This window comes from Sturnus vulgaris, chromosome 2 (assembly GCF_052056855.1).
Source record: "Sturnus vulgaris isolate bStuVul1 chromosome 2, bStuVul1.hap1, whole genome shotgun sequence".
NCBI classification, from domain to species: Eukaryota; Metazoa; Chordata; class Aves; order Passeriformes; family Sturnidae; genus Sturnus; species Sturnus vulgaris.
The window spans coordinates 5,342,888-5,351,220 of NC_142244.1; positions in this window are offsets into that span (position 1 = coordinate 5,342,888).

Below are 8,333 nucleotides of genomic sequence, written 5' to 3' on the forward strand. Positions count from 1 at the left end.
GATTTAAGGTCTTTTCCAACCCAAACTATTCTGTGATCCCATGATTCTTTGATCCCATTTGATCCCAACATTTGAAATGTTGAGGCTGAAACTTCCTCCAGTCTGAGCTGCCCTGGCCCATCCTTGGTCTGCAGGACCAGAACTTCTGTGAGCTTTGTGCTGGGGAAAGGTGCAAGAGAAGAAATACATGGCCATCTGCTGCATCATTTCCCCCACTGTGTGAGGTGTGGGTCTGCCCACAGTCTTGGGAACACACTGTCACCCACCTACCTGTCCTTTATGGGTAGTACAGAGGCCCATATTAGTCTGTCCAAGCTGCCCTTTGAGGTCTTGAATCAAATGGTTTCTGTTGATGAGGGGCTGGAAGCCAAACAAGGGGACTCAGGAGAGTCTCAGATTGAGCAGATCTCCATCCCAAGAATGCCCTTCCTCCCCAGGCATGTTGGAAGTCTGATTTCACCATTTCTACCAGAGATTTAACGTTTTTTCCCCTGTATTTTCACAGATTTTCACAGATTTTCCCCCTTGGCTAAGTCTGGCTGCAACTTCCAGCTACAAGACAAGACTGTGATACCAAATCAAAACTTACTGAACTACTCCTTGGACCACACATAAGAAGCTCTTGCAACACAAATCAGCAATAATGATCTGAAATTTAGCAGGACATTTGTCTTAGTTTGAAAGACAGATGTCTACTAAGGAAGGCAGGAGCTTCCCTTGAAATGGCAAATGTAAACACCTCTCTCCAAACTTTTATAATTTTGAAATTAAGAGGCTCTTAGGCAAAGATATGGGAATAGGAATAACAGTTCTTTACTAGTGTGTGTAAATATAAAAAAACCCCAACCAAACGAATAAACAAACAACAACGTAATAGGAAAATTAAAATAAAATGCAGTAATACAAAAACACTGACAGAGTCAGAATACAACCTGACAGCCTATTGGTCAGGGTGTTGGTAGCAGTCCCATTAAATGGTGGCTGCAGTCCTCCTGCAGTGACAGATGTGGTTCTGTTGAATCAATGATCCTGTAGAAGGGAGCAGTTTTCCTCCAAAGGTCCAGTGATGATGTGAAAAGGTCTGTTTTTTTCTTTGAAGTCCAGTGGAAAAAGGCTGCCTTGGCGTTCCAGGTCTCAGTTTTTATCTAGGTAGGAAATGTTTGGCTCCTCCCCCTAGCTGGAGCATCTCCCAGTGGGATGATGGAATTTTATCAGTCACGCAGTGGGACTCAGTGGCCCATTAACAGAAGATACTTCCCTGGACAGAGGATGGCTCCTGGAAAAGATAAAGAACACTGCCCCACCTAGTTTTAACAGATGGTGATAGAATACATACTTTTGGTCACATCATGTATTGCAACCCAAGACAACATTCAAAAGAGGCCCCAGATCTGCTGCAGATGCTCATTTAGAAGCCTTCACCTTTGAGAACAGCTGCAATCAAACCCCTGCTTGCAAAGATCATTTTGCCTCCTTTCACCATGTCCCAGAGCTCTCTCCTCTGAATGCAAGAAAGCACCACTGTTGGGAGATGCAAATGGCACAAATGCTCTTGCCCTGAAGTACCTCTGTTTATAGAAAGCTGCATCTCTATACTACAGAAATGGATGGAGAAAAGTTTTAGGGCTTGTTTGCAATGCTTTAGTTTGCTGTTTTAGAGCAAATGTGCTCACCAGCCACCACACCAATTAAAATTGAGGGTTATTTTAACACAGAAAAAGCGTTAAATGCTCAAATTACAAAACTGGTAGTGCAGATGCAAAGAGAAAAAGCATAGAACTCTTAGAGCAAAGTGTCAGGACCTACCTGATTTTCTTCTGATGTTCTTTCTGCAGCCTGGTTTCTTCTTAGGCACTTGGAGTCCTAAAGTCATAGAGTCATAGAATCCTTTGGGTTGGAAAAGCCGTCTAAGATTATTGAGTCCAACTGCTCCCCTAGCGCTGCCAAGGGCAACACTAAACCATGTCCCCAAGAGCCACATCCTCACACCTTTCAGTTTCAGGAATGGTGATTCCACCACCTGTTCCAGTGTCTGAACACCCTTTGGGTGAAGGCATTTTCCCTGATATCCAACCTAAACCCCCACAACTTGAGACTGTTTTCTCTTGTCCTGTCACTTATCCCATGGGAGAAGAGCCCAACCTCCACCTGGCTGTACTCTCCTTTCAGGAAGTTGCAGAGAGGGAGAGGCCCCTGAGCCTCCTTTTCTCCAGGTTGAGCCTCCCCTAGTTCTTTCATATGCTCCTCATAGGACTTGTGCTCCAGTCCCTTTCCCAGCTCCATTGTCCTTCTCTGTACACCCTCCAGCACCCCTTGCTACTAAAAAAAACCCCAGAAGACCCTTCTTGGCAGGGCTCTGGTACCAAAATATCTTTTTCTCTGGGTCTTTGACTTATGCATGGTTGGATATTCTATGCTGGCTCTTGAATTTCAAAGCACAACTCTAGAAGCCATACATGTCTGAAAATACCTCCCCATTGTGGATGAAGGAGGGTCTTGCAGTAGAAATTCTTCTCCTTCCCTCAGGAAGGCAGCTAACACACCATCCCCACTGCACTTTGCATGTTACAAAGCAGAAATTGTTTGTGGACATCCTGTGGGAGGCTGAATCTCAATTCCTCCTGGGTCAGCCAATACGAGCAATAACCTGAGCCTCCCCACTGTGTTAGAATAGCTTGAAATGTGGAAAGCATATAATTTATATAATATTTTTACAGCACTGCTACTGCAGGAATTGATGTTGAGATTATGTGTGATGTGATTGCATGTGATGGACCAGAGCTCCCCGAGTCCACCATGCTGTTAAATTTAGGGGGTTGCATCGCAATCAAATATAAAACTGTAAAAAGCTAAGAATTAACAAAGTCTTCAGGAAGATGGTGCCAGTTTTATTTCACCACTCCTGCAGGTCCCAGTAGAGTTGTTCCACAAATGCATGTGGGCTGTAGGCACCAGACAGACTCAGTCTTGCAGCCCTTTATTCACCAGGGAGTCATGCTGACTGCAACAAGAGTGTTTCTGCAGATGCTCCCTGTGCACTCCACAGCTGCAGGAACAGGCCAGGAAATGCAGAATAAGAGTGGTACTTCTTGTTGCCATCTACAGGCTGAAGGACAAAAAACTAATCTAGTCACCTGAGCTTGTCTTTACTGTCTACAGAGCCTTTCAATGGCTCTACATCTCATCCCAACATTTCTGGAGTGTTCTAAGAAAAGTTTATCATAGAATCACAGAATGGTTTGGGTTGGAAGGGACTTTGAAATATCATCTATTCCAGCTCCCCCCTTTTCATGGGCAGGGACATTTTCAACTAAACCATGTTGCAGGTCTTTTCAGCGATTTGCCATATGAGAAATTTCTTGGCCAAATATGGACTAGTGTTTTGAGGACACCCGAAAACAGATCAACAGCTTTGGGGTATAAATGGGAAGAAGAGAAATCCTCCTTTCAGAGGTCATTTTCTATCAGCTCTTTTGTGCTGGAGTACTTTCAGACTCATGGAAATTCTCATAACTCTGTGTTGTCCAACTCCAGAAGTTGAGATGATCATCAAAATACACGTTTGTGTACACTCAAGCACCCATTCTGATAGAGATTATTATGGAGATTTTACTAGATCCAACTCATCAAATAAACATGGTTTAGCCTGAAAAACTGTGGATTGAGAAGACATGATATGTGATGACATGAACACAGACAGAGAAGGGAATAATCTTATCTTCATTCCCATACTGGATGGGGAGAAAAAAGCCATGAGCCAAAGTACATCCTTGAGAATTTGAGTTAAAATTCGGGTTAGGTATAAATTCTCTGGGAAGGTTGTGGCATCTTTATCACAGAAAGTCTTCAAGAGCATGTTAACACCATGTCTGCCTGGTGACATATGACATGGATGGACTTGATCCTTCCTTGAGATAAAGGGCATGGCCCCACTGAACTCTTAATACCCCTTCCCAGCCCTGTTTCTCTGTGACTGCAGTCCTGGGAACAGCAATATCAGCCACATTGTCACCTCCACTGCTCTAAGAGGATTTCCCACAGGATATGCCTTAGCTAATAGGCTTCAGAAGATCTTTTGTGAGGCCAGTTTTAGCGTGACCTGCTAGGAAGTGGTGAATATTTCTTCCTTCTTACAGACACCAGTGTCCATTGGCTTTGCTTGTTACTGGGTTTCATTGCTTCTAATGCTTCTAACACTCCTAATGCTCTGCACTGGTCAATACAAATGAAAGTGAAGTGGTAGAAGGCCTCCTTACCCAAATAAAGCTTTCAACAAAGATTAACATTTCCTGCTGCTCCAGCCATGGCCGGCCCTAAAGTTTGGCAAGGGAGAGCCAGCAGCACATCCTGTCATCATCAGAGTGGTGTGCCAGGGCTCACTGACCTCAGTGCTGCTGCACACGTGCTCTCAGTGAGATGTGAAATCCATTCCACCTCAGTTTTTGGCCAAAGGATGTGGACATCCATCGCAGGCACAAGGAGGTCTGCAACAAGTGCAAGAGTTTCTGCAAGGGAGAAATAGAGTAGCAGGCTAAGAAGGGAGGAGAGGGGAAATAGAGACTAACAGAGATGGCTACTGGAATAGGAGGTGGGGCTGCAGGGACTCCAGAGCCATGAGGCTAATGTGGAGAGGACTTTTTCTGTGTCATTTGCATTTTCCAAGGAAGATAATAATTTTTGTACCCAAATACCTGTCAAATCTGGTCATCACTTCTTTATTTCTAATTTTTAAATTAAAATTTATCCATTCTGCTTGCTTGCCTTAAAATAATTCTAATTTCAACTTGTTTGGCCTATTTCTTCCTAGATTGATACTCCTCTTTCTCCCCCTCTATGTTTAACTATAAGTTAATTCATAGAAGAGAGGATCGATTCAGTTTTTTGCAATAAGGGTGGTGAGCTATTCTATAATTCAGGAGGATTTGGGTCTCAATTTTGCTAGTCTTCCTCTGACCAGCCACAAATAACATGGATCTAGATGATCTGAGAATCCGGGCCACAGATCATGCTTATTCTTGCTCTCTGGCCTTGTGACATTCATGATCTTGGGTTGAGAGTAGCCCAGCATCAACAGAGGGGTTAAAGGAGTTCCTGCTCTACCTCTCCAGGGATTATGGATCCTATTTACTTGTAAAGTGCTTGGCAGTTCCTGGAAGCAAGGCACACTGTGGGGTTTGTAGGTAATGTCAAAAACACAGCATGGAAAAATCTGGCACCCAGCTCATTCCATCCTCGAAGGGACACAGATTCTAGCAAGCCGGCATCTCTGGATTTTGGAGCTGCTGATGAGGAAAATGAGGTGCTCAGCTTTCCCAGGAGATCCTGCCACAGACAGCTTAGAGGATCTCCCTCCCAGAAGGCAGAAGCTAAGCACTTTGTAAATAACTCTGAAAATCCTGACCTCACAGCCCTGTTTACATGCTCTTAACAAAGCACGCTGCTCTTCCAGCTCAGAGTACTCTGTGATGTTGAGCTCCTCAGCATCTACATGCACTCTTGTCCATGAAGCTTTTCTTTGCAATGAGCAACCAAATTCTGTCCTTGCTGGCAGTGGTGAAGATAAAAGCACTGCTTCCCAGCACTTGTTCCCTTTCAATTTTAGGGGATCAGAAAACTTTCTTTACCAAGCATTAAGCATGATTTTTTTTGCCTTTGCATTATTTTTCTTCTGTGCATGCACAATTTTCTGCCAATGCATGATATTCTGTGTATTACAGTTTTCTGCAAGCATTTCATAAACCCAAATGATTTCAAATCCTTCCTGTACTGCTTTTTGAAGTAATTTTCTGTAGGTATTGAACTGCTCATTAAAGTCATGTTTGAGCTGTATTTTGGTGGCTTCTTATAATCTAACAAAGTATTAATTCCTTTAGCTCACTGGAATTATTTTGTATCCTGACATACAAGATGCTGGTTCACAACTACCTGATTTTACAGGTGCTTTCCCTCGTGATAAGTGCATTCTCTGTTGTGAAGGTCCCATGTTGCCTGAAACACACAAACCTCCTGTGCCCCAGAGACAAGGTGGCTCTGTAGGTTGCCAGCCCAAACTTAATGGCTTAGCATCTCCAAGGGGGCTGGGGTCAGGACATGGGCAGGAGTAAAACCAAGCACAAGCTTGAAAAATTGATAAATCATACCAAATAATCCTTTAAATCCAATATATTCCGTCCTGCCTTGTTGGTCATTGTAGATAATTTCTTCACTGATCAGTTTTTATAACCTGAACAAGGTGGCTTCCCAAAATCCTGTATCAGATGTTTCCTCCAAGAAAGGTTGTGTCAAGAGGTGAGCTCACATGATAGGAGATGCAGAAAAGAGTTCATTTGGTACAAGTCAGACAAAACTAACAGATTATCCAAAAACTAAATGTCAATATTCTTGAGGAGACATATGCTTTCTAAATGTTTTAAATGTTATTTTTCCAAATGTTTACATTGAAAAGGAAACGAAAAAATGTCATTTTTTGGTTTGGACTTGGTTTTGTGTTTCTTTGTTTGTTTTTTAATGCAAAGTGATGGGTTTCAGATGCATTTGCAATTTTATTTCCTTTCTTGAAAGGTATACCATAAGGGAGGGATGTTTAGCATATCACATTTTGGCTTTATTGAAATAAAGGCAGCAAATCTTTCCCTGAGCAGACAACCACATGTTTTTCTGCAACAGCAGAAAACCTTTTAATTTTGTTTGCAAAACAACTTCACAGCACTAGAGCTGCAGAAGGGCAAAAAAGCATTTTTTTGCTTGGCTTTCCTCCTCTTGGAGATTGAGTCCATATTTTGTATCCATCAGTCATCAGAGGTTTTCTTCTGAGCCTCATGATCTGAACCTGCTAAGTAAGGCAAATCCAGATTAGAGCCTCTCACAACAGAAATACAGGAGAGATCAGGAGGGAAGAGGTGGGAGGAAGAGACAGGCAGGAGGGGAATACCGAGTCACCACACTTCTATTTCTTACTACATTTTCCGATTTAGAATTTCCATAGAAATCCCCAAAAGGGTGGAATTTGAAATTTCTGCAAGAAAGGCAATTGGATATATCTCTTCTCCTTGGGCTTGTTTCTCAGATCAAAACGAGCTGAGTAGGGAGTGGACATGCTGAAAGGAAACATACAGTGCTGTTTTAGCTTTAAGTGGTCCTTATTTTGAAGTGACAGCTTGAAGGTCCCTCAGTTGAGGGTAACTCCAGTTGAGTCAGTTTCAAGCTGAAGAGTCAAACCTAAACATTATTTGGTCTGGTTGATCTGAGCACTTTTCTTTCCTTTAGGCTTCTCCTGCCTTGTGTAGCATCAGAGGAGTTTTAATCCTCCAGACAGCTCTGTGTGAGGCTGAAATAGCACAAAAGCTTCTTGACTTACAGTGTTTCACTCAGAGACAGCTCTGGCCTCTTGAGATGGGACCTCTCATTGTGCTGAGCTCCCTGAATAGTCCTGGCTGCAAGGATGCTATGAATTATTGTTGTTATTGTTCTATTTAACACAATCCCAGGCACTGACCTCTCCTTCCTGGGTTATATAGGTCCCTGAGGGATCAAGGGTATTTTCCAGTCTGTGAGATAAAACTGACCTTGAAGGAAGCCAATTGCATGCAGCCAACACTCTCATCTGGCTCCTCCTCTCCAGCACTGTGGTCTTTCTTCACCTTTGGATCTCTGACCACCCCAACAACTTTCAGACAGCTCCAGCATTGTCCTTCCCATGCCTCCCTGAGATTTTTTTCCTGACCACGCATTTTCTGCCTTTTCTCTCTTTCAGAATGGTGTCCCAAGCCAGGAAGGTGATGGGCCAGCCCACCTCTCAGTAGGTGTGTGCCTGGTACCAGGGGCATCCCTGTGACAGCCCCAAAAGTTTGAGACCAAGGCCTCTGTGGGCAATTGGGAACACACCTTCCAACACGACTCCTCAGTGGGGTAGAACTCTCTCCTACTGACCAAATCCCTCTTGTCAGTACCAATATCTGCCATCCATCCTTGTCTGTGACCTTGCATCCTCTCCATTTCCTACACCCCCAAAACACCACCACATCTCCACCCCCAAAATACCACCACACCTTCACAAATCCTCTCCCTCCCCTGCTGCTTATTTCCACCCCAACAGCAGCACCTTTGCTCTTTTTCCCCTTTGCACTGAGGTTTCAGCTCCTCATCCTCACCTCTGGAGACCTCTCCCATCCCCACAGAACACCATGCTGTGACTCTGGGGACATCCCCATCACTCCCCTCTGGCGCTGGGATGTTTCCAGAAGGTCATGGCAACATTCGTGAGATCTGTGGGTGGATGGCCATGTAAAACAAAAGGCAGAAGAAAGGATAATATAGAGAAAAAAACCTAGGCT